Genomic DNA, 26,101 nt, shown 5'->3' with positions numbered 1-26,101 from the left:
TATAAAGCATGACACAGTTACTGGTATTACCTCTTTACGAGGTAACCAAGTTGGTGGGCTTATAAAATAAATTTTTAATTAATTGCTTTCTGATGGGAGAATGACCAGAGTTGTTACGAGAATGTGCAAAAATGTGCACAAGTCCTTCCTTGCATCTTCTAGTTAAAGTAACAACTTGCAGAAGATTTAAAATCCACTGGCAGTTCTGGCAAAGAAGGTGTTAGAGTTCACTGACTCTAGACCACTTAGTTGCCTCAAAATTTCTACGACAAGCATAGAATTCTGATATTTCTGTAAAATAGAGTTATTTTCTGATTTTGGAAATACCTTTTACTTAAAAAAGAACTCTCCTGGTGCATTTAAAATGTATTCTGACTTAAGTAGATTCAGTGCCAGTCAGTGTCCAACACAAGGCTGTGGATGGAGGGAGGCTATAGAGAACTAGACCCACAGAAGCGAGGCTGCACACATTGTGGGTTTATCTAAATGGTGTTTTGCTTTAGAAATAGGGATTGATTTTCATCAGAGCTGTCATATCTTTTACTCTTTGTCATGTGTGGCCATAGTGACAGCTTTATGTGGGGAGTCTGTGTAGGATCGATGTTGCTTGAAAAGGATTTATTTAACATACTTATAAATATTGTTTACTCAAATAGAGGAACAATGAGATTGAAAGAACTATGTATTACATGTATATATGCATATGCATGATACTGTATGTATATAAAATCTGAGTGTATTCATATAGCTTCACACTGTGGTATCACACATAATGGTGTTTCTGAAAAATTGTACCCAAATTGAACCCTACTGTTAAATCGTAACTCATTTTAGTAGAAAGGTCATTGTACTGAGTGTCAGATGACTTGGAATTTAACCTTGGTTTTGACACCAACTCTGATCTTGGCTGAATCATTGCCTTTGAGCTCAAATTCCCATTGGTAAAATGAGGATGTGAACATTCTTGCCCTTCTTACTTCCCTGGGGTGGTTGTGATGATCCACTGTGTGAGTATATATATGGAAAGGCACGTTTGGAAAGTATCTAATGACTTGGAGGATGGTGTTACATACATACTGCATTTTATTTTTTTTATTTTATTTATTTATTTATTTTATTTTTTTAAAGATTTTATTTATTTATTTGACAGCCAGCGAGAGAGGGAACACAAGCAGGGGGAGTGGGAGAGGAAGAAGCAGGCTCATAGCAGAGGAGCCCGATGCGGGGCTCGATCCCATAACGCTGGGATCACGCCCTGAGCTGAAGGCAGACGCCCAACCGCTGTACCACCCAGGCGCCCCCATACTGCATTTTAAAATGTATTTTAATGGTACGTGAGGAATTAGCTGTGTGGATAGTTTTGCAGTATTATTAATCACCAGCTAATTGTGTCTGCCTTAAAGGTCTTACGTTTTTCTAAAGGAGATTATACACGAATACTACAAACCCCTCATTTTCTGGTCACATTTGTCATTCCTAACTTAGGCTAATTTACTTGAAGTAAACCAAGACCCCGACTTCCATATTTTGGTTCATCTGTTTCCCTGATTTTTGCCACTTATTCCCTTTTTCTTTTTCCTGTATTCTCTTTTACTCATTTATAAACATCCCTAGTGATCCTAAATGCTTTTAAAGTGAAATCACTTCAGATTAAAACATTTATCCCACTACAGAAGTGATCAAATATAAGATCACTAATAGTTGGACAGCCTGACATAGTGTAATGCCTTGTAATGCTATAGAAATATAAAGTGTTATCTATGAAATATTGTTCCAAAAAGTGTTAATCAAAATTTAAGGTAAAATTGGGAATGGAAGAACAACACCAAGTAATATCAGGGAATTCAGATAAATCCAAAATGTGAACCCTTCTATAAAGAAGCTGGTTTCATTTCTTCAAAAAGTCAATGCCATGGCTATCAAAGGAGTGTTGGGAGGGATTGTTGTAGGAACAAGTTAAAAACAACGGGGAGGGGGGATTAGGAACCTTTGTTTTTTTTTTTTTTTTTTTTTTTTTTTTTTTTTTTTTTAAAGATTTTATTTATTTATTCGACAGAGAGAGACAGCCAGCGAGAGAGGGAACACAAGCAGGGGGAGTGGGAGAGGAAGAAGCAGGCTCATAGCGGAAGGGCCTGATGTGGGGACTCGATCCGGTAACACCGGGATCACGCCCTGAGCCGAAGGCAGACGATTAACCGCTGTGCCACCCAGGCGCCCCGGGATTAGGAACCTTTGAATATGGACTAGATATTGGATGATATGGGGATTGTTGTTTTTCTTAGTTGTAATAATGGCATGTAATAATGGCCAGAGAATACTTTTACCTGTATTTAGAAATGAGGTTTTTTTTTGATGTCTCTAACTTACTTTGAATTGGCTCAGGGGGATATCTGTCTTATTAAGAAAAATAGATAAATATGTCACATGTTAACAAATGTTGACTCTAAGTATTAGATATTCATTATCTTTAGGACTATCACTTCCTTTTTTCTGTATGTCTAGAAATTTCCCAATTAAAAGTAGAAAAATAGTATTTCCATTTTCGAGGCAATCACTCAGCAGGTTATATTTTAAAATGTAGGCACACACGAGTTCTAAAGGTGGTTTTGTTGTTGTTTTTTTTGTTTTTTGCCATACTGACTTTTGCCTCTTTTCAGCTTGCTTGTTGAATCTCATAATAAGAGACTGCACACCCTATACCCTGGCATGGGTGGTTGGGCAGGTGCTTGTAAATGCTCGTAAATGCTCTTGACAGGCTTGGCACTGGCCTTGTGTCTGTCTCACAGACCCAGCTGTGTCTTGGTTAGAGAATGGACCCTCCTTGTCCTCTACCGCTTCTAGGGAGACTTTCTCCCTCACCTAATGAATTAAACTACTGTGAGCACCTGGCCTCTATGCTATAAGAGTCTTGAAGTTCCAGAAGAATGAGTGATTGTGCTTTCTCTTTTTGAATGGGTAGGGGCTGGACCAGAGGGGGAACTGGTGGCAGTCACACGGGCTTAGTGGGAAGGAAGTTACGTGTGAGGTTTAGAAATTACGTAAATTGATTTGATTTTTGTGTTCTGATAAGTGTAATCTTAAATGTCTTATAGTCAAGATTGTGGGAGGACGCTGGAGCCTTGGGGTAGTGAGCCTCTGGCTCACTCTTTGGGGTGTGGCTCAGTCCTCTTGCAAGTTACTTCTCTGTATTAATACAGATGCAATTTGGATTGATTGGGTACTTTTGAAGGAGAGTAACCTTAAGCCTCCAGTTTCCAGCCATAATCAGATTTAGAGCCTTATTGTCTAAGAGTTGTTTGTTTGTTCTACGTTTTCTTTAAAAAAAAGTTAAACATTGCGTATTTTTTCCCTAACTTGTTTCTGGCTTCAGGATATCTAAGCTCATTTCCCTTTATGTTTCCTGCACTAGGAAATAATTCTTTCAGACTCTGGTTGCTTCTTTGTACCAGAGAGATTTGTTGACAGTAAACAGGGGATGGCGAAGTGAAACAATGGGTAAGTGGGCCAGTCTGGTGAGAAAAGCCACAGGGACATATTTGGGATACTCCTTTAGGAAGAGTAAACTAACAGCCACACATACTTTGCAAACATGTTACCTCACTGGAAGTTGGGCAGAGAGGTCCTAGAATTTAACCTGGTTTTTACTAGAAATTTTTCAAAATTGTAAAGAGCTTTTGTCTTTTCCCACAAGTACAGTTTTTCAGAAGCTCTTCAGTTTGGAATTCAGAGAGAGGTAAGCTGCTCTTTGAATGCAGAGGTTCCCCTTGGGGCAGTTTGCTTTGGCGTATCTTTTGATTTTGCTGTAATCCGTTATGTCCAGAATGGCATTGTCCTTTAATGCTCAGACCTCAGGAAAGTACACTGATACTATGCATTTGGTATCAACAAACATCTCACCTTTGGAGATGCTTCTGCTTCTGCTTTTATCCAAACCAGAGTCTTCACTGGGCAGAGTCCTCCCAACTGTTGTCTCCAGACTGGTCTCTCAGACAGAGATGTTCCCCTCTAAGTGGTACTGTTTGTGGGATGTATGGCAGGTTGACTTAGCCTTTAATTAGTCAGGAAATTTGCTTTAATAATTGCTGTAATAGTTTGGCTTCCTAATAATTGGGTTAGAACGAGCTGTAATATTCTGGTGCTTGTACTCAGACATGGTTTTTTGTTTTTTTGTTTCCCCTTTTTCTTACTTTCCCATAAACAAAACTGACTTTTGGATTTGGAGGCTTTCTATAAAGTGGTACTGCTCAAATAAAAGATTTGGAGAAACTAATAGAAACAGATTTTCTTTATTTTGTTTCTTAATCATGCTCCCTTTTTACACGTGGCTTATTACTGCAATTACTTAGGCTGCCTCCCTAAGTGCGTGATTAGCTTGCATCATAATCATAGTAATATTTTAATATCATAATGTGTTGGGGGCATCAAGGTTTGCATTTCCACATCCAGTTAGGGGGTATTTGTGCTTTTCAGGAAGATTTTGATCTATTTCTTCTGTAATTGACTAGTGGGCTTGGGAGATAGAGAACATTACTATATACATACTGCTTTTTTTTAAATAGAGGTAACTGCTTTTACCAAAGAATTAAGTGTTGGATTAGAAAAGACAAAGTTAGCTTCTCAAGGAGCAAAAAGCACTTCAGTTTTGAATCCCACAGTGGGGTCTTCAGTGTCCAGGTTTTGGCTTCGGTATTGCATGCTTTTGGTTGTAGTCCTGACATTTTAAATTTTGCTTGCTTTTCCTTAATGTTAGTGTCTGCACACACCATATAGTCCACTTTTTTTTGGTGTAAACCTTGAGATAACTGTGGTAACACCTGTCTTGCCTGCTCCTCAAATAGTAGTATATAGCACTGTGTGCTTCTTTCCTGTGTTAGTGGAAGGGTAGGTGGGCATGGGGTTAGATAGACAGAGAGATTTGTTCCACAGCAAAGGGTATTTCTAATATCTAGCCAACATCATTGATGTTAGTATTTCTTGGGCAGTCTAAATCTAAGGGTTTTAGGAGATAGTTAAGTGTCTGATAAGAAAACTTCCTCTTCCCTTTCAATGTTGCTGCTGCTGCCTTTTTTAAAAAATTAAAATGAAAAGATATCTATCTATCTATCTATCTATCTATCTATCTATTTATTTATTTGAGAAAGTGAGAGTAGGGGTAGGAGCGGAGGGAGAGGCACAAGCAGACTCCATGCAGAGTGTGGAGCCCAACACAGGATCCCACAACCCTGAAATTAAAAGCCAGATGTTTAACCCACTGAGTCACCCAGGTGCCCCTGTTGCTTCTATTTAGCAGAAGGCACAATGCCTTTTGTTTGCTCTATAGTGAAAAGATGCCAGTTCTTAGGTACAGGATGTCAGTGGCCTCAGTTTGTATAACCCTATTCAGACCCTTCTAATTTAAACTGTAGTAGTGTTTGGTTATAAAACTGAAAGGAGAAGAATCTGCGAAGGTCTGGAATTTTACTTATTATGTGCTAATTTTGTAATTATAGATGAAAAAGGAGATCTTCGCCTTTTGCTTTTGCCAAAATCTTTTGCATATGTTTGATATATGTCTTCTTGGAAAAAATTATAATTCACTAAATCTTAAGTGGTATTATGTGACTGGGCTTTTTTTTTTTTAATGTGAAATTAACAGCTTGGTTCTTTTAAAGTCTCATTTGTTCCTATCTTATCATTTAAACAAAAAAGTAGAGTGAATTTGAGCTCCTTCTAACAAATACTTAGTATCAGCTAGGTGCTAGAATTATAGTAGTGGAAAGTCAGCCAGGTAAGGTCCCTCCCCTCCTGGTGCTTACAGATGCATGAGTTCTTAAACAGAGGGAAGGGTGGTCATGGTGGATAGAATTTTGAGAAGACATAAGGCTTAGTTAATGGGGGTGGAGTAGGGTGGGAAAATCATTGAAGATTATTGTGGTATGTGTGTCTACATTATATTACAAGTGAATTAAGTTCTCATGTTTGCATATTAATAATATAATAAGATCGTAGTATTGTGCTGCTCGTCAAGAAATGTCTTGAGATTTTTGAGTCATGATTTTGAGCCATTTGTTGGCGGTTGTATATTTAAAGCCATGTCTGGAGGGAAATAGGGGATGACTGACCACTTTAACAGCTGACTGATAGCAGTGAGATAAAGTTTTCTGGCTTTTATTAATTTGTTATCAGCAAAATTATATTCCTCCTAGTAAATATACTAGGAGGGTGGACTAGGTGCGTTCATATTTCTTAGTTACTGTTGATTTATCATATCACTTGTTCACTTCAACAAGTTTTGTACTTTAGAAAGTTGCTGGTAGTTTATTTCCTGTTAATAGCGTGTTAACATTCATGTCATTTGAAGCCCTCAAAGACGACCATTAAAAATATGTTTCAGGTCTAAATTTCACAAAACATTACCTTTTTGTTCATTCTAATTTTTGTAGAATAAAAATATTACACTGCTAAACTCTGTGGTCACGCATATTCATTTAATGTGATTAAATCAGCAGTAGCTTGTCTTTTTATCTGGTCTCATTTCTTAAATAGAGGATGGGTCTTCATGTCCCAATAGTCTCCTTACCTAATTTCCTTGGATTGGACTAAGTCTAACCTGGGATTCTTAGAATTGCTGATGCTATCTTGAATGGCAGCCGGTCAGCCACAGGACCCAAAATTTCCCAATGGGTATTGAGGCTGGAGCAGACAGCTATCACCAGGTGGTGCCAAATTGTCACAGGATCCAAAATGGATGTGGATTGCCCATATGGCTCCTTCTCTCCTCCCTCTACCCTCACCCTCCCATAGGGAGGAGATGCTGGTATTTAACTGAGTGAGTAGCAAAGGGGAAGGAGCAAAAGCAAACCTTGTACCTTCCTGGGGTCATGATGGTTATGATTACCTTGGTGGGGAGAACTTTTTCTAGACCGGCAGCATCTGCAGTGAGATTTGAGGATGGCATGGTCATTTTTAAGTTACACCCCCTTTGCTGTATCACTTGCACTTAGGCCCAGGTCTTCTTTAAGCATGCGATCCCATCCCCTGTTGTCCTATCCAGTTATGCAATCCCGTTCTCTTTTCACATGTCCTTCTGTGCCAGCTGCTCAAACTCCACTGAGTTTTAGGAGCCTGCTGGAAAGAACAGGGAGCATTTTCCACCTAATATTGTCTCTAGCCCTTCTCTCTGGTTGAATTTCATTTCTACTACTGTATTTTTAACTGCACAGAGGCTGTGCAGATGGCAGTCAAGTAGTTTAGTTGGACTGTGGCTCCATTTAATGAGGCCAGATTCACCATTGCTATTCCCTCATTCACATGATGATTTGAGATGCACAATGCTCCAGGATGGATGTGATTATTTGAAGAATTTGAAACTATAATGAGAAGATGCCCGATTAACCCCATTCACTGTCATTTTTTATATAGAAGCAAAATCCCTTCTTAATTTACTAAAATCCTTAGACTGAAACACAATAGCCTGATAACCTTGTGATTGATGGTTTGGAAATTAATTGTTGGTGGTCCTAAACTGTGGTTCATAGTGGGTCAGCAGGGCTTCTTTTTGGGCCTCTCAAGTCTCCCTCAGCATACTAAAAGCCAGGCCTCGGGCAAGACCTTCTGTCCCTATGCTATGTGATTGCTCTGCTAGGGTTCAAATTCTGTCGCCTAAGTGTGTTGAAAGAATGTTGCCCAAATAAAATTGTTGCCCTTGGCCTCTACTTTAGTGTACCCCTCCGTGATGGAGAGGTCTGGGGAAGAGGCCCACAGATTTGTACTCAGCATCTCAACCACCTGCAGATCATTCAGAAACAAAGTCTTTGTTTCTTACTCCCTGAAAGGGCAAATTGTCTCCCTAGGACTTACAGTCCACTGTCTCCCATTTTAAATAAATCCTGTATTCAAAGTTGTAGTTCACATGCATGAAAAAGGACACCCAATAAAATTTCTTCAAACTTGATGAAATTTAGTGGCTTGCAAAAAATTCTTTGATCTAAATACCAGCTTTAGGAACACATCTACTGATTGAGAACACAGCTATAGAAATATTTGTATGTACATGAATTTTGTTCCTTTTAAATTGTGGACTGTTGTGACTCCCTTTCCAAAGATCAGATGTGATTATTTTAGGTGTTTCCATCCAAGAAAGGGTGAGAAAGAAAAGTTGCTACTGAATTTTCTGTTATCCCCCGAGTCTGGAATAATAGTGTGCTTCACTTTCAGTGCTGCGTGGCAAAAGTAGTGAACAAAGCACAACTTAGTGAATGAAGTCCCATCTGGCATCTGTGATACACTGTTTCATCAGTTTCATATAATGAATTGCTTGTGCAACCATGCTGTTTAACACTTCTTTATATTAGCATGTCCTGGGCACTCTGCTAGGCTTTCCACATATATCCTTACATTTGTCCTTGGCTTCCCCCTGAGGCATAGGTGTCAGTGAGGGGACTGGGCTCCTGAAGTTGGAAATTTTGCTCACTGCTTTATTTAGTTACTCTGCTTTGCTTTTATCTGGGTTGGCCGGGTTCATTTTCTTTGCATTGGGTTTCCAGAAAGTGAGTTCACCTTCGCATTGGTGTAGGATAGTGCTTTGTAAATGCTGCAGAATCGGTGATCTCCTTTCCTGCTCTGCTTTGTTCTCTTGTGGGCCTGTGGCGGCCCAGCTCTTTCTCCTTGATAGTAGCAGCTGGGGTAGGAATTTTACCTGTCTTGGCTTTGATGGTTTCCCCCATATCTTCCTTAGTGGAGACCTGAACTGTAACTTTGTCGCATGACAATGTCATAAGGATAGGAAAAGTAAACGCCAGGAGGGGGAGGAAGGGAAGATAGTGCCAACAAAGCAAAATCCCTAAGCGGATATGTCTGTCTGTCTGAGGGGCCCCTCACTGAACAAACAGGAAAAGAGGCTGAAGGTCCCAGAGGAGTCCTGGGTTTTGATCATTCCTGCTTCCCTTCAGTATTTAAATTTTATTTCAAAAATTGTCATAAAATTGACTTTTGTTTTCTTTCGGTGTACAAGTCTTTGCATTTTAACACATGTATAGATTTAACCACTGTCAAAATACAGAACAGTTCCATCACCACTAAAAGCCCCCTTGTGCTATTCCTTTCAGTTCAGATTTTGCAGGAATGCCTTAGTGCTGAAGAGACTTGCATTCTTCCTAGGGAGGGCTCTTTGGTAGGACCCAAAAAGGGGCTGGGGAGGGGCACGGGTATGGCAGCATATGAACAGTCCCCAATTCTTCCCAAGAAGCCTGGAGTGTACTCTCAGGTAGGCTAGAGGTCTCTCCCTAGGGTTCTGTGATGGTGGGTGTCCATTCTAGGTCTCATTGCTCATTTTATCACACTTCAGTTGCTTATCCTTCTAATGAACTGAAGTTTCCTCTTCCTTAAAAAAAAAAAAAAAAAAAGGTCTGGATGATGGTTGTAGGCATTCATGGGTTTTGTAGTTGTATTTCAGGACTTCCCCTGTCAGTCTTAACCCTTCAGGCTTCCTGTCTGCTGTTGAGTGGCTTTCCAGGGCTAGTTAGGGGGGTAAGTTCCTGAGGGCAGCTGGCCCACATCCATAAGGAACAACATGGGGTACCTAGCCCTGGAAAAGAGAGAACCCTGTCTACCCCCAAAGGCAGGTGAGGGAGAGTCTGCACCTCAGAAGGAAGTCAACTCTTGGGTCCTATTTGGCCTCCTCCATTTGATTGTATTTCCTGTGAAGAATTTGTATCTGACCAAGGTTGTTCCTGTATGGTCTGTTGAAGTAGAACTGCTGTGGTAGACTTGCCAGGAAGCCCCTGGGGGGAGATCACCTGAAAGATCTGAAGGTTGTACCTCTTCTTTGAGATTGCTTAAAGTTTGTGTTTACAAATCACTGAATAGATTCATCATGCCATCTACCACTCATGATTTGGTCTTCATTGGCCTCCTTAGTATTCATTGAAAAACCATTTATTGAGGGCCTACCATGTGCAGGCACTGTTAGAGGTATTACTTTTCCTGCGTCTAACTTAGAATCTAATAATTATAGAGTCACCACCTGGGTGTTTGTTGTTTTGTTGGTAGTGGATTTTTGGGGGGGTGGGGTGGGGTGGGTGTTTTGTTCCTTTAAAATAAAAATTCTTGAAGCATGGTGCAGTGAAGGGAGGGGGTGACCATACCTTCTGTTTATCCAAGGCCGTCCTGGTTTACACCTGCTGTCGTAGCATACTTACAACTAGTGCCTCATTCATTCTCAAGTGTCCTGTTTGGATGATAAATTAATATGGTCACCCCAGTGAAGGGGAAAAGGAGGGGAGGGTGCTTGCTAGGTCAGCCGCTAGTCGGTGTTTTTGATGGAGTACATCTGTTGTTTGGGCTTCTCCCATGCTGTTGGGGCCACACCTGTTTTTTTATTTATTTTTATTTTTTATTTTTTATAAAGATTTTTTATTTATTTATGTGACAGAGAGACAGCCAGCGAGAGAGGGAACACAAGCAGGGGGAGTGGGAGAGGAAGAAGCAGGCTCCTAGCCGAGGAGCCCGATGTGGGACTCGATCCTGGAACGCCGGGATCACGCCCTGAGCCGAAGGCAGACGCTTAACGACTGCGCTACCCAGGCGCCCCCTGTTTTACATGCCCAAGAGATAACAACCGTCTTTTGTTAGCTACAGCATGGTGCTTAACTTACCATAACAGGGCATCCAGGGTGATGGTGTTCTGAGGGCTTTTTATTTTTTATTGAGAATGTGGGTTTTGTTGGTACATACTGGAGTCTTTCTGACATTATTCCTCATGGGGCGGCCATCGTTGCAGTTATTCGGAATTCTGTAGAGGAGATTGCAAGATATGGGTACTCAGGCCCAGTCCTAGCGATTTTGATCTGGGTGAGGCCTAAGATGTATAATTACAAACAAAACAAAAACACCCAGCAACAACAACAAAAATGGTGACTGAATGTCAGCTAGGGTTGAAGAACCACTGCTCTAGTCTCTGACTGAGGACACTTGGCCCATGCCAGTACGTACATATGTGAGTATTCTGAGGAGTGAGGGCTATGGGGATTGCTGGAGAGCTCCTGCTGGCAGGAGCCCCTGGGCAACCTCTGCTCAGTTCAGCTTTGCACCTTAGGGTCTAGGGACCCAGCTTTAACAAATCCATTTTTTTAAAAGAAACATAAAACTTAAAAATCTGGGTTTTAGAAATGCGCAGCCTCTTCATTTTTGGAATTTTCAATTTTGAAAAAAAATGGACAAAAAGCACCCTTCGCCACCACCGCAGGAAATGTGATGTCCATTTTAGCCAGTGAATTACCAGGAAGAAGAACCTTGCTATATTAGCATCTGGAAAGTGGCGTCAGGTCTTAGAACTCAGAAGAATTGCCTTTATAAGATGCCAAGGTAATCTGAAATGGCAGAAACACAACCAAAACAGGACAACACACTGAAGTTGTGAATATGGCTCTGGTAATAGACTTTCGTTAGTATTCAGCAGTCGACTTTTGTGACCTCACAGCCCAAGTAGTCTCATACCAACTGTCAGTATGCAGTGGTGTGTGCGCCATAAACTTAGGGATTTATTTTTCAATTAAAAATCTGTTTTGTTTTGTTTTTCCCCTCTTCCTCTGAGTATTGCCCTTACAGTAAGAAGGGAGACTTTGCTTTCAGTGCCTGGTTAGAAAGTCATAACCAGGCTCTGCCAACAGATACTATATACCTCAACCTTGAGGATGGATTTTGCTGAAAAGAAGCTGTGCAGTCAGGTGGAAAATGGAGAAATCTTGCAGCTGTTTTTGGTCCAGAGCCTCTGATTTTGCTTCTCACAGCCCTCTCTCTCTAACCCAAGCCTGAGCTTTGCAGGAGGAAGTAGTCCATGTTGAGAATGGTTTTGCTTGCCCAAAGAAAAGGTTCTGCTCCAGATGTAGATGTATGCTGGGCGGTGCCTGTTTTCACAGAGATGTTCTTGGGGCACTGTATCTGCTGTTGACAGGAAGGAGTGGAACATGTTGTCGTTTTTGTAGCTTGACTAGAACCACCATGTTGCCTACAAGCTGCAGAGGATGCTGCCCTGGCTAAGGTAGTAGGGCTAGTGAGGCGTGCCCTGTGGCGCCTGTGAGTTTTTCTGTGTAGATGAATTCTGGCTTAGAAGGTCCTGCAGGGCAAATCATTCATCACCTTCTTTGGCTCTCTGACCACCAGTATAAAATAGCAACCGCCCCCATCCTGGCACTTCCTCTCCTTTTCGCTCTGCTGGGTTTTCTGTGTAGCTTTTTTTTTTTTTCTCAACAGCAGCTAAAGTATTCACTTGTTTATTGCTTGTGTCCCCTCTTAGAATAAAGAACACAGACTTTATCTACTTTGTTCACTCTTGTATCCCTGGAGTGTGGACCTCAGAGCCATGAACATTTTATAGTGAGGTGACCACACTTCTGAGAAGTTAAGTGGCTCATTCAAGGTTATAAATCTGTCTCGTGGCAGAGTGAGCAGTTGACTCAGATGGTCAGAGTTTTTGTTTACTTCTAGTATCTTGGGTTTATCTTGGGAAAGCAAATTTTGGTGTCTTTGTGGCTTGAAGAGTTTCAATTCAGTGGTCTCTTTCTAACTGCAGTTCTGTAGGGTCATTTTGGATGCCTGTGTCTGTAGGTTGAAGAGAATGACTTCCTGGAGCAGCAGCACATCCATTGCTTGCTTAGAGTCTGTGAGACTTTGTTTCTTCAGGGGGTTGTTCAAAGAGAGGGGCTGAACCGCAGGGAGGAAAGGGTGGCGCTGGGCATTTCTCCCGCCGTCTCAAGTTAAGCATGTTGAAGGACAGAGTTAATTAGGCAGTTACATAGATTTGTGAGCGCTCACGTTCACTTATCTTCGATTTGCTTGGCCAGTGCACTGTGTGGGGCCATGGCTTCTGATCCCCGAGACGGTTTGGTTTCAGAGTTAGGTCTTTATCCTTTGTATCATTTTTCTGAGTCCTGCCCTTTTACACTGAGAGTCCCAGGCTTTTTGTAGACTCCAGTAATATTCTTAGAATCCTGTAAGGCAGGCTCTGGGTAGGAGGTGCCTTGTGGGGGTTGCAGCAGAACTTTGGGGTGGCTCCTTGGCAACTGTCAGGTTTCTCAGGGTGCATTGGTTGCGACACCTGAGGCTGTGGAATGAGTAAGGGGTTGACTAAAAAGGATTAAGAGGAGTTGAGAGGAGAGGGCTTTCATAGAACAGCCCTCTGGAAGCTTCCCTCCGCCTGAGGGGGCAGTCAGGGAAGCTGATAAACTTGTATGGAGGCACATAGCAGTAGCCCCTGACTGATTACAGGTGCTCCTTACTCACCACACTTCACATGCCAGCATCTGCTGCCGACTGTTGTCAGTTACTGAGATGGGAGCAGGTTCTGGAATGCGGACATTTAGCTTTAAATTGCTACAGCCTGTGAGGAGATGTGCTGATCCAAATCACTGATGCACGTACCTAGAACTTGGAAGCCATTTTTGCCCTCTTTCTAACTGTATGACCTTGGGCTAGTTTTCCAATCTCATGGAACCCCACTTCCTTTCTTTCTGTAAACCAGCAATGGTTTTCTTCTTTGTAAGGCTGTTGCCGGGACTTTCCTGTGTTTTATGTTAAAGTACTTGTATTTTTTTTTAGTGTGCCAGGCACAAAAAATACGTATTATTGAAAATATTTGTGGAAAGGATGAATACACAGTGTGTGCTTCTTTACCATCCTTTCCTTTGTGGTGTAGGAGAGGAGATTTATTTGTTGGTAGGAAGAAGGAAGAAAGGAGACAGAAGAATAGAGGGAAGCATAAATTTCATCACGATTTCACTTTGCCTTTTCATTGAGTTATGTAATGTGATCATTGTGTGCCTTGTCTTACAGAGTGGTCAGGGAAGGCAGTCAGAACACTGCCTTTATCGGCCCTACCGAGTTTATGTAAGCCCTCGTAAAGTTCTAAAACTGTTCTTTTATTTTATTTACTTATTCGCAAAGTCTTTCATTGTGATTCTTATTCCGAGAAAGCTGTAATGGGTGTGCACAACTCAAAAAGAAGCGGTTATATAACTGAGGAAAACTCATCTGTTTTTCTAATGTGGTTCTTTGTAGTAGATCATGATTTTTAACAAAAGATGCTTTGAGGAGGGAATTTTCTTTTTCAAATGCCAAGGCAGGAGTTTTTCCTATTTTCTAGGGAAATATCTTTTAAGCTATCATTTATCTTTATTCATTTTGACCAAGTTAAATTTTAGATGGACATGGTATGAGCTTGCGTGAGCATACTTTGAAAAGTTGAGTTGATGGTATGAATGCATCATTTCTGGTAAGAGATGCTATCAAATGAACCTCAAAGGGAAATTCTAAGGGGGGTTTTCTCTCAAACCTCTTTTTTTAAAGGAAGAATAGGGGAATTATGAGGAATGAATGAAATTCATGAATATGCTTATGAATATTCAGCACAAGCATATTAAGGGTTGGATACAGACTTTGAAACCAGAAAGAAAACAAGTATGTCAGAGACCACATGAGGGAAGGATTATGCCCTTTACACTTTGTCAGTGCTGAGGACACAGCAGCAGAAGTAGTTGAGGTTCAGAAACTAGGCTGTATTTGTATTTAGAAATCGTTCAGGGAGACATGAAGCTGCTTACAGGATGACGTCCTATAAATAGTGTAAATACATCTGGGTTCAAGGGCAGTGTTAGCGTCAGCTTCTTGAAGTGTTGAGAAAAGGTAAGGAACAATTTGAAAACCTTAATTGAAGGTTGAGTTGGTGCTAAGTAGGGAGGGACCATGGGTCGATCAGGAGCCCAGAATGGAATCCGAATCCCTTGCATCGTTTTATCTCTTGCCTCTTTTTCCTTTCCTTTCCTTTCCTCTCCTTTTCTTCTCTGCTTTTCTCTCTCTCTCTCTCTCTCTCTCTCTCTCTCTCTTTTTTTTAAAGGAATCTCTACACCCAACATGGGACTCAAACTCACAACCCCAAGATCAAGCGTTGCATGCTTTACCAACTGAACCAGCCAGGCAGCCCTAATCTCTTGCCTTTTGATTTGTGTGTGAAATTTTCAACTTTTTTCTCTAAGCCAACAAGAAGAGCTCAGTTTGAGTGCTTTAGTGATGCGTGAAATGATATTTCAATATTGAAATTGTGCTGTCGGTAAATATTGAAAATCTAGTGTCCTGTGGGTTATGAGAGAAACATTAGGGGAGCTTCTCGGTGGAATAGAGGGTTAATGATTGCAGGAGAAGGAAGGGAACCCACAGAATTCTGTTTCATCTTTTGTTGCGGGTAAACGGTTAGGCATTTTAATAAACAAGCTTTTCATTAAAATGCACTGTTCTGTGTTTGATGCCTCCTAGAGTCCTTTAGGAATCACGGGAATCCTGGAACTCTTTGGGCTTCAGCACTGTGTCTGCTCTGGCTTCACCGGGGTTGGTGTAGTTTAGCCTTTTTGGTTGTTATGCTGTGGTGTAACACTAGGCTCCCCCACTGGTCAGTCAAAAGGCCGCAGCTCCCTTCTCTGAATCTTTCTTATCTCCTCATTTGAGAAACTAACAGGTTAAAACTACATATAAAAAAATAAAGACAGGATTCCCTGCTTTAGAGTTAGGGACCTGTGGTCACCTTACATAATGCCAAGGGGAGGCCAAAGAAAGAGGAGTTCAGATTGAGGATTATGTTAAAGATAAACAATGGATCATTAGTATTGTGATAATTTAAAAAGGAAGTGTGGTATATGATATGGTTTTAAGAAAATATTTCAGTGTCTAATAGTAGTTACAGGTACTGTTAATACAAAAATTCTGGTTGTATATTTTGTTTGAAATCTGAATGAATAGACATTAATTACTTTGTTATAGATTTGTATAAGTAGGTTTATCTCTCCCTCTGCCCAAAGATAACTCATATTGGAGGGAAGCATCTAGCACGACCATGGTAGTTTTGAAATTTGGAAGGTTTCACCTTAAAAGACCTGCCACCTGCTTTGAAAGCTCATCTCTCAGATACTGTGCTCAGCCGTGTTGATCTCTCTGCTGAGGCCACTGCTGCGTGGCCAGCGCTCCCAGTCAGGATACTGCCTACTGGGACCAGGGCTGCTGCCTCGTGTGTTCTTTGTGTAGTTCACAGGACCTTTTGCAGAGGGTTGTGATTATGACCATTTTACAGAGGAGGAAAATGATGTCTAGAAGAGATTAAGTAACTGGCCTGAGGTCACCCTCCTCGTGTGTGATGGACTCGGGCTTCCAATCTAGGGCTCCTGGGTTTGGTGCCTTTTTTGGGTGCCATGCTTCTGCCAATTTAAATATCTTATTATGTGAAATAAAAGGAACTGATTTTTAAATTTTTTTATTTTTTTCCCTTAAAAATATTAATAGAAATTTTTATCATAACAATTCCAATCATGTGGAAGAGTAGAGAAAGAAAGGTGAACTCACCATGTTTCATAGCTTGAGACAGCATGTTTATTACGTGCGGTTCTTGCTGTGAGAGCACTTAAGGGAATGTGTGTTCTAGGAGTTGTGCATTGTATCTCCATTGGTCATTTTCTTTTGTCCAGTGCTTAGTTAAATTACCATCATTTAGGGGCGCCTGGGTGGCTTAGTCGTTAAGCGTCTGCCTTCGGCTCAGGGCACGATCCCAGGGTCCTGGGATCGAGCCCTGCATCGGGCTCCCTGCTCCGCTGGGAGCCTGCTTCTTCCTCTTCCACTCCCCCTGCTTGTGTTCCCTCTCTCGATGGCTGTCTCTCTCTGTCAAATAAATAAATAAAAAATCTTTAAAAAAAATTACCATCATTTAATGTATCTTGACAGAATCATGTAATCAAATTTCAGTTCTAGCATTACCACATCGACTACTTAGCTGTTGAATGTCCATATCTCATAGTGGCTAGTAACTTTATACATATGTTTGCCTATAGTAAAGGATATGGAGTTCATTATGCTATTACTCATTCTTTTGTTATTTTAAACAAAATTGCTGAATTTGAACTCAGTTGAGTTTTTCATGTAATTAGGGGGAAAGGCAGTTGCAAATGTTATTTAAATGTTAGTAATAACTTGTTTGCAGAATCCCAAATCTCTTGTTTTAGGTGCTTGGATTTGAAGACTTTCCACTGCCTTTTCTTTTACTATTAATGTAAGAATAGATATGCTGATTTTTTTGTCCTTGGTATTTTCTGAATGCTTACTATTGGTGCTTTTTAAATTTTCCAGTCTCCCTCTTAAAATATGATTCCTCACACTTGATACTGTAGTCCGTCCGCTGGCCCATGTATGTACCATACCGTGGGGCTACTGCCTCCTTTAAGGGGCACTGTCCTTTTTAATGCAGCTTCACTAGGTGTACTTTAAAAAGCAGCTGCTGTTTCTTCCCACCTACCCACTGCCCAGCCAAATCCCTCCCTGTCTTTGAAGGAATTACGCATAAACTCTCCTGGCAGTATTTCTTTCTTGTCCCTTTCATGTATGAGTGCATCTAAATTGTCTCCACTTCTCAACTTGAAGGTGCTTTTTGCTACAGTGCTAGCTCGCCCGCCCCTCATCTGTTCTAGAGCACAGCTGAAAATGACAGAATAAGTATGTAGAACTCGGATGACTGGGCCCTTTCTTCGTAGGAGTCAGAATATTACTACCTTACGTAATGTTCCCGGAGGCTGTCACTTAATTGCAAGGACAGGATAGTAATTGATGTTCATAATGATTTCCCTGAGCCATTAAGAAAAGTAACTTTAATGTACTCAAGATTTCAGGGTTTGGAAAGATTTCCATCCAGATTGGGCTTTTAGAGAAAAAAGAAGTATGCATCAAAATGACTCATTTATTGGGGAGTGGGCACTAGATAAAAGTTTTTCATGCTGTTTATTTTGATTGTAATTCTTAGTGGAAGTTAAATCTGTACATTCTCTGCTACCGAGGCATAATTGTCCTTAAAGGAATGTTGTTCCAGATAAGATAGCTCCAACCTAAGAAAGGCATAATTCTATATTGAGGTCTTTAATTTTAAACTCTTCAGGAATAGAAGCACTGTCTTCTTATTAAATTGCAAGTCTGGACTGACCTCCTAACACTGACATGTTCCTGCGCTTTCTCTGCCTTTCTGCTCATCCACAGGAAGGGAGGATCACGGAAGGGAGGAGGAAGAGGCAGATAAGCAGATGTTGACTGTAATGAGAAATATTAGTTATAAGGATGAAATGTGCAAAAATATGAACTGCTCACCTTATATTTGTTTGGGCTGTGGAGCAGTGTGATGGGAAGAACAGGTGTTGGTGGGGTCATGTTGCCATTATTCCTGCTCTGTTATAAGGAGGTGTTAAGAAGACTGAGGTGTTTCCTGAAATGCTCTGAGCTGTCTCTCTCTAGTTAATTATGTGGCTCCTTATCTTAAATGGCTTATGGAGTGCTGTCTGGGTAATATGCCTCTTCTCTTTGGTTGAGTTTTAGAATTTTCGCAGACACGTCCTAGAAGAGAGCATTCGGGAGTGGGGGGACTGTGGTTTTGGATTTGCAGTGCAGAACCGGTGAAGCTGGCCTTTGCCTTTGGGGTGGATGGATGTGGAATCTTACAAAGAGTGGTCAGTGGATTGCCCAGTGCTGAACTCATGCCATTCACCACATGGTCATGTAGGTTCATATTTGTCCTTTAAAATAAGGAAATATAAGGCGGAGCAGATTGGAATTTTAAAAAAATGTTTTAATCTTTATTAGGGCAGTTTTAGGTTCATAGCAAAATTGAGAGGAAGATACTGAGATTTCTATACACCCCTTGCTCCCACACGTGCATAACCTCCCCCATTATGACATCCCTCACCAGAGTGACACATTTTGTACAATTGATGAATCTACATTGACATGTCATAATCACTGAGTCCATAGTTTACATTAGGGTTGGTGTTGCCCATTCTGTGGAGATGACCTGTATCCATCATTATGGTATAGTACAGAGTAGGTTAACTTCCCTAAAAATCTTTTGTGCTCCTCTTGTTCACCCTCCCTTCCCCTGTTGGAATTTTTAAGTTGAACTATGTATGATGTGATAAGACATCCTGGGGAGAAAATTGGCACACTGCGGGCATAGCCCCACTGCTGTGTGTCCTTCCTGCTCTCTGGGTGTACCTTCTTGTCTGTAAAATCAGCTATTTTGTTAACTAGGCTTGCCTATCTTTCAGCTCCTGAACATTTCAGAACATAAGTTCTTTGTTTTTATTATAAACATAGTTGACATTTCTTAGAATTTACATGTTCTAAATCTAACCTTCACATATCAAAACCCCTAGCTAAGACAATGAGTGTATATGTTACTGTAAGTAAATACTGTATAGTCCAAAAAGGTTATGAAAGCTTGAATTTGGGCTTTTTAATACAAGCTTGGAAAAGTGATTTCCAAACTTCATAATGTGTAAGAATCACTAGAGACTGGCTTAAAAAGTTATGGATTCTTATACCCCCCTTAATGGAATTCTCTTGTATGAGTCTGGGATGGAGCCTAGAAGTCTATACATTATGGGTGAAAGTGAGTGATTTTTGCAATTGATTTTGACATGCTTAATAGAAATGCTTAACATCTCTCCCATAGTAAACCTCTTATATGTAAAATATTACATCTGCAAACCAACAAAACACCACTAAAAAAATCATTAAGATCAAGTAACAGCTACCATGTTGGATGGGAATGAGGAGCAGTTGGTCGTTGGCCCTTCTGCGGCAGGCACGCGCGTCACTCCATGATGGAATGCCCTCTTCTGACTCAGTGGGAGACTGGCATCTTCTTGATCGGGTGCAGAGTAGGAAAAGCTCCTTTTGTCCTTACATGTTTGGAGAGAGGTGATGCAGACTAGAAGACTAGATCTTCTAGTCCTGGATGAGTCACTGAGTTCTCCCCCTTCCTCCTGGCCCATTGATACCTTTATAAACTGTCCCTTTGTGGGATTTGGTAAGGAGAATTTGCAGTTCACATCTCAAGGGATCCACATCTTGTGCTTTGATGATCTTCGAGAGCAGGGCAATCCTTGAAGGCCCTGCTACAGCCTCCATGGTGGGTCTACACTATTAGCCTCACAGTGATGGTCCCTTTAACAACACCTTTGCACCTCGTGCCAAAGCAGAGCAATTGGTGTCACACTGTCCTGTTTCCTAAGTGTTTCTGCTATGTGGTACAATGTTCCTCTGTAGTGCCCCTTCTTGCGGATTTTTTGTTTTTAATACCCCTCTAAATTATAAACTTCCTGAGGGCAGGTGTGGTGTTTTTATCTCCCCTGGCAGCATAGGGCATGTCCTGGGTACTGGTTAGATATAGTCAGTCTTCAGTTTACTGAGTTCTGGCGTCAATGGGTTTTTCTGTTAAGCAAATAGAAAACCAATATCAGGAAGGTAATCTCTGGAGTTTTTGTTTCAGGTTAAACTCAGCATAAAGGAAAAGCATTCTGATCTCCAGTATTAGTTGAAAGAAAATTTATGGTGAGATAAAGGAAGGAACAAACAAGCCTGTTAACCACTTTCAGAAAGCCAAGAATGAGGGGCTTGAATGTGTTCACATATGCCTTCAGATTCCCTGAAGAATTCCTTCAGGATGTTCTTTCATTGACTTTTTCTGATTTACCATAGGAGAGGAAAGTCCAGAGATTGAGAGTAAGTTTTTTATTATTGGTTACTACATTTCCATGTTTGATTATAATCTTAAAATATTTATGTTATAGAACAGTATACCCGGCAACTCCTATGTAAGTTGGTTTAATGGGATGTTGTGGTTGTTTCTAATTTAAAGTTTACAGCCTGGTATAGGGAACAAGTCAGGGTATGAATCTTGAGCTGATTACCTTAACCACTTAATCCTCTTAAAGCTTCAGTTTCTCTATGTATGAAATGGGGACATTGGTACATATGTTGGGTTGTATCAGGAGTAAATGAAAGTGCATAGAAAGTGGTTTTGTTCACTACATGCCCCAAGAGTGGGGACATCCTGGTGCCTTGTGTCCTATTCTTACAGTCCTATCTCTAGTACTGGAATGCTTTCCAGGTGTCATAAGGGTCGTGCTTGCTTGAGTTCCAGCTGTAAGTATGCACCCCTCTGGGTTGTTGAGAGAAGAAAATATTTGTTGTTCCTGAATTGTGTTTATTTACCTTGTCATAAATTTGGTAGAGTTTTCTTCTCTAATAGTCTGTCCACACTCTCAGGCTGAATGAGTACAAAAGCTTTATGTTTCTGTGAAGAAAGGTCAGAGTTAAATTGGAAGCTCCGAGTGCAGAAGAGGAGCTGCTAAGGTGCAGTGCACGTCCTTGTTAAGGTATGAGATGCTGCTGCCATAGGACAAGGGATGATAGGTGTCGAACAGCAGCGTGACCACCCCGAGGAGACGAGTCCTGAGTTAAGGACTTGGTCTTTCATTTCGAAATTAGGTTCACTTACACCCCCTTTAAGTTTCCTCTTGTGAATGAGACCATTAGATTTTGCCTCTCAGTAAGCATATGTATTCAGCAAACGTATTTTAATGGAGTTACCTGGGGGTCTGGATAAAGATTATGTAACGTGAGTTAGTTACCTAGTAGTTGGTGATATGCCATCTTTTTCCTGTTGGGATTTAAAAGCTTCCCTTGAATGCTGTTCCTTCTGCCGGTAGGCTCTTCTTTGTGGGTTAGGGACAGACTTCATTAGAGGCAGACAGACATGCTGCCACAGTGCCCTGCATTTTAAAACCACATGTGTGTGTGGATTTGTTTTTTTCCTTGGGACATGTATCATAAATGTAACGCATATTTGTAGATGCAAGGTGGCAGTTTTGACTCCATTAGAAACATGAAGGAGAGTTAGTAATAGGGCATTTTCCTTATCTTGAATGTCTGCCAAGAACAGTTTGAGTTTTCCTTTTAAAAAAAAGAAACATTCATTTCCCCCATTTAAAGACCAAAAATAAGTCAAATGCCACAAAGGTTGTTCTACTGAAGGGGGCAATTCTAGGTAGTGTGAGCCAATCTGACTTTGTATGAAATATTTATTGCAGCAACGATTTTAATTCCAAATCTTGGTAACCCTTTAAGGGCATTGAGGGGAAATAATTTAAGCTATTTCTTTAAAAGCAAAAGACCTGAATAGCAGCAATTTGACAAGTTGGTAGAAATGGTAGGAGTCCATCCCTTGCAATTTTATATAATCATTGTGGAAAGGGAATCCTGCTGCCATTGTACCATGGGCAGATAATAACATTCACCTTAGAGTTCTTCATCCGTAGAATAGGATAATGGCCAGCTTTGCTGGCCTTCATAAATTTTTTTAGGAGCTACTAAGAAAATAGCTGTGAATGGTATTTGGGACCTTTTTCTCATTGGATGCCTCATAAGTGCATTAATGTTCACATGGTGCCTCATATATAAAGCCAGGAGCCTTAGGGCGCCTGGGTGGCTCAGTCGTTAAGCATCTGCTTTTGGCTCAGGGTGTGATCCCAGCGTTCTGGGATCGAGCCCCACATCAGGCTCCTCCGCTATGAGCCTGCTTCTTCCTCTCCCACTCCCCCTGCTTGTGTTCCCTTTCTCGCTGGCTGTCTCTCTCTGTCAAATAAATAAATAAATAAAATCTTTAAAAAAAAAAAAAAGCCAAGGGCCTTTAGTCTCTTCCTTCTGGCATTTTATAACACTGAATAGGACACCATGTCCAAGAAATGAAGCAATAGGCCAAGAGAGTCAAGTTCATAAATGGATGTTAGGTATGTATATTTAATGCTGACCAAATCATATACCGGGTGTTCTAAAAGTGGATGATACAATGGAAAGAAAGGGCCTATTAAAGTGAAGTTCCAAACCCCTCCATGTGCAGGCTAGGCATTTCAGTGACACAGCATGCTGGATCCAGACTCAGATGAAGGAAAGTGGTCAAATTGGTCATCTGTAGGGAGCAGACTGCATGAAGCAGCCTTTAAGAGATGGCATAGAGGTCAGAGTGAAATGATACATTAGATGTGTAGCCTCAGACTCCAGTGAAATAATGCCTTTGCTTGTATCCTCGAGTCCCCAGCACAATGCAGTGGGTTATGATTATGTGTATTTTCTCTTCATGTACTACTGAGGGCCATTTGTTATAGCTCTAAAGTGTTGCCAAAGGAGCACAGGTAGGGCCTCCCTGATGGGTGGGGGCACCTGGCTTTTGTAGACTTAAGCATGTAACCCACCCCGAGAGGAACCTTTAATATATTCTCTCTGGGGTAGTGTTGAGTTAAATCACTGACAGATTTTTATCTTTTCAGACAACTCTTCATATGACCTCCTTCACACACAATTACTTGCATATAGATGTTTTGTATGTTTCAGTCCCAGCTGTAGTTTTCTCCTTGGCTGTTGCTCGCCATTTGGTTCTTTTTTGCAAAGATGACCCATTTGAGTAGATCGATTATTATTTCTGTTTCAAATTTAGAGGTTTTGTTTTTGTTTCTTCTTTAAAAATAATTAGGGAAGTACATTACTTTAGTACCCCACTGCCTTTCTCCATATTGGCCATGCCTTTTGAAAATGAGAAATGGGCCTAAATTGACTAGGGTTAGGGTAGTTTCAAGGGGAATTAAGGAGAAGGGGTTAGCATAGGCCTCTGGTGGGAGTGGAGAGAGGAAGACTCTATCTTAGAGCCCACTATATGCCAGATATGATGGCCAGAACTTTATGTACTTTATTTCTAGCCTACCTATTCTAAAAAGGACTTTGGGATCCTACAGTGATCCTAGGAAACTTTCCTAAGGAAATATATAGTAATGAGGTGGTAACAGAGAAATGAAAGCCTAATACACCCAGAATCCCAAATTTCGTTTCTTTCCATTCGTTGTCTTGTTTCTCAGAAAGGAGGGAGACAGAATTCTTAGTTTCCCAATTTAAATTTAAATTTAAAAGGGACCTAATTTTGGAAGACCTGGTATGCATTAATGAAGACTAATGCCTTTGCATGGTCCACCCTCTGACACAAAAATAATTGATTAGTTGTTAGGTCCTGATTCTCTAATCCCTTAGTAAGGGATAATCACATTCTGTGTAAAGCGAATTCACAACTCTAAGCTTTTATGCCACTGTCAAATTGCTAAGTCTTGGGAATACTCCTGTGGTCTTGAGTTTAGGCATAGAGGGAAATACTGCTGTATTACATAAACATCTGGGAGGTTTTTTCCATAGACCCATGGATTTTTTTCATCTATAAGGATCTTAAGTTACCATATCAGATACTCAGAAGACTTTCCCCTCCCCCACACCTCACCTAACACATTCCCAACTCAATGCTATTTATTTCTTTAAAAAGAACAAAAGTTAGGAGCAACTCTTATGACATTTTCTCTCATCATTTGATTCTGTCAGCAAGCAGTTTGCTTTAGTAATTTGGAAGTAACCCAGAAAGAGTAATCAGGTATGTGTTTCCAGTTTTGAGGGCTGCCTGGGTGCTAAGGAGATAGATGATCTTTGTGTCCCTTATATAGAAAGCACTGGAATTTTACTTAATACTCTGTTCTCTTAAGTTCTCCTCTTTGCTCTTGGATTTAAGGAAATCATAATTAATTTGGCTTCATGGTTGTGTTAACCAGTCATAGTCATGGGAATTGTTTTGATACTATGCTAATAAATTAATTTTCTATCTTACAATTGAGGGAAACAAGGTCCAGTTGTATTTTATTACCATATTTATTATGTTATTTACCATTATTTTATTTCCTGCACTGTTCTTTGCATCATAGTTATTCTTTATGATAAACCCGTGAATTGGACACCACTATTCCCCTCTTGTACAGACAGGAGGCTAAGGCAGTGTTGTTTGTTACCAAGTGGAGGACATGAAGTGTGGATGCAGTCTTGATGGTGGAGTCCATGCTTCTGGGTCACTGTCCTGTAGCTTTAGGATCCTGCCAATGCCCGTGACATGAAGGACCACTCAGTTTCCTGTGTATCAGTGCTTAGTACAGAGCTGGGGGTTAAAAAGCTTAAAAAGGCTGAGGTTACAGATCCAGAACACCCATAGGCAAATATTTTAAATGAGTGATTCAAGAATGAACATCATCAAAAGATACTGAATCTTAGACAGGTAGTAAAAATGGCAGTAGAATCAGAACTATGGGAGCCCATATACTGTTCATAAATTACTACTTTTCTGACACACGGTTGTATTCCACTCTGGCATCTCTGAGGTGGAGCTTCTGTAGATGTCGAATGGCTTCTTAGATCATTTTGTGTTCTGTATGGTAACATATATCCAGGGCAGCATTTCTTTCAGGATGTGGGTTACTCAGCTGTGAATTCAGGAAGAGTGCCAGACTGTTCAGCGGGGCCATGTGACCAAGTTGGGGAAGGTGTGATGTTGGAGTACTGAAGCCACAGTTGAGGGGACAGTTCAGACCTGCTGAGGCTGGCCATGCTGGAAAAGCATGCTGTGGAATGGTAGCTGGGAAATAGCTGACAGGGCAGGAGGCAGTTCCTTGGGCCATGGATGGACCAGTGTGGGACAAGCCTGCTTGCCTCAGAAGCAGAACTTGAGACTGTCTAAACTGCAGGTCTGTGTGTTGTGGGAGGTGGTGCCCCCACTTACATGGCAGCACTTTTGAAGACCAGGAAGGTAGTTCACTTTGGAGGGAGGTAGTGGTATCTATGGGTCGGCGAGAGTTGGGATGAGGTTCTTGGCCTATGGATTTTATTTGTGCTGGTTATCTGTATGTTACGTTGCTGTGTAGTTCCTGCTTGTGAACTGCTGGGCCATTGCAGGACTCCATGCCACTGTGACCTCATATAGTTGAGATGTAATTGTAATACAGTGTCATGTTCATGGAGTTGTTTTGTCCTAGATGTAACTTGAGTTCCCGGGTAAGCTTTCCAGACTAAATGGAGAGCTTTCCTCAGGTTTCAAGTTCTAAAGTTCATAGCTGTTCATCATGAGACCACAAGAGAGGCAGGCTCTTGGGAGATATGGGGACATTCTTTCTGCTTTACAATTGTTGAAGAAGGACCAATGTCCACAAAGTCCTGAAGTAGATGCAGCTCAGGAGATCTGGGTTGCTCTATGTTACTCGCCTGGGAAATGGCCAGCAGAACCCTGCAAGGAGTGGATGGAGAGACACAGGGCTGATGGGAATTAAATCTAGTCCTGTTCATCTGACTGAGAGATTGACCTCACGTTCGTTTGAGAAGCCCAGGGATAGAAATAATGAGTTTTAGGTCTGAGGTC

The 26,101-nt window shown here is 41.1% G+C and overlaps 1 protein-coding gene across 50 annotated transcripts in view; it reads left to right on the top strand.

The window, feature by feature from the left end:
- MAP4K4 (mitogen-activated protein kinase kinase kinase kinase 4) overlaps positions 1–26,101 on the top strand; it is a 188,889-nt gene that overhangs the window by 55,468 nt on the left and 107,320 nt on the right. The window lies entirely within an intron of this gene.

The sequence above is a fragment of the Ursus arctos genome, unplaced genomic scaffold, assembly GCF_023065955.2.
Source record: "Ursus arctos isolate Adak ecotype North America unplaced genomic scaffold, UrsArc2.0 scaffold_8, whole genome shotgun sequence".
Taxonomy (NCBI): Eukaryota; Metazoa; Chordata; class Mammalia; order Carnivora; family Ursidae; genus Ursus; species Ursus arctos.
The sequence above is the reverse complement of the archived record's forward strand: the minus strand, read 5'-3'. Positions and strand labels throughout refer to the sequence as shown.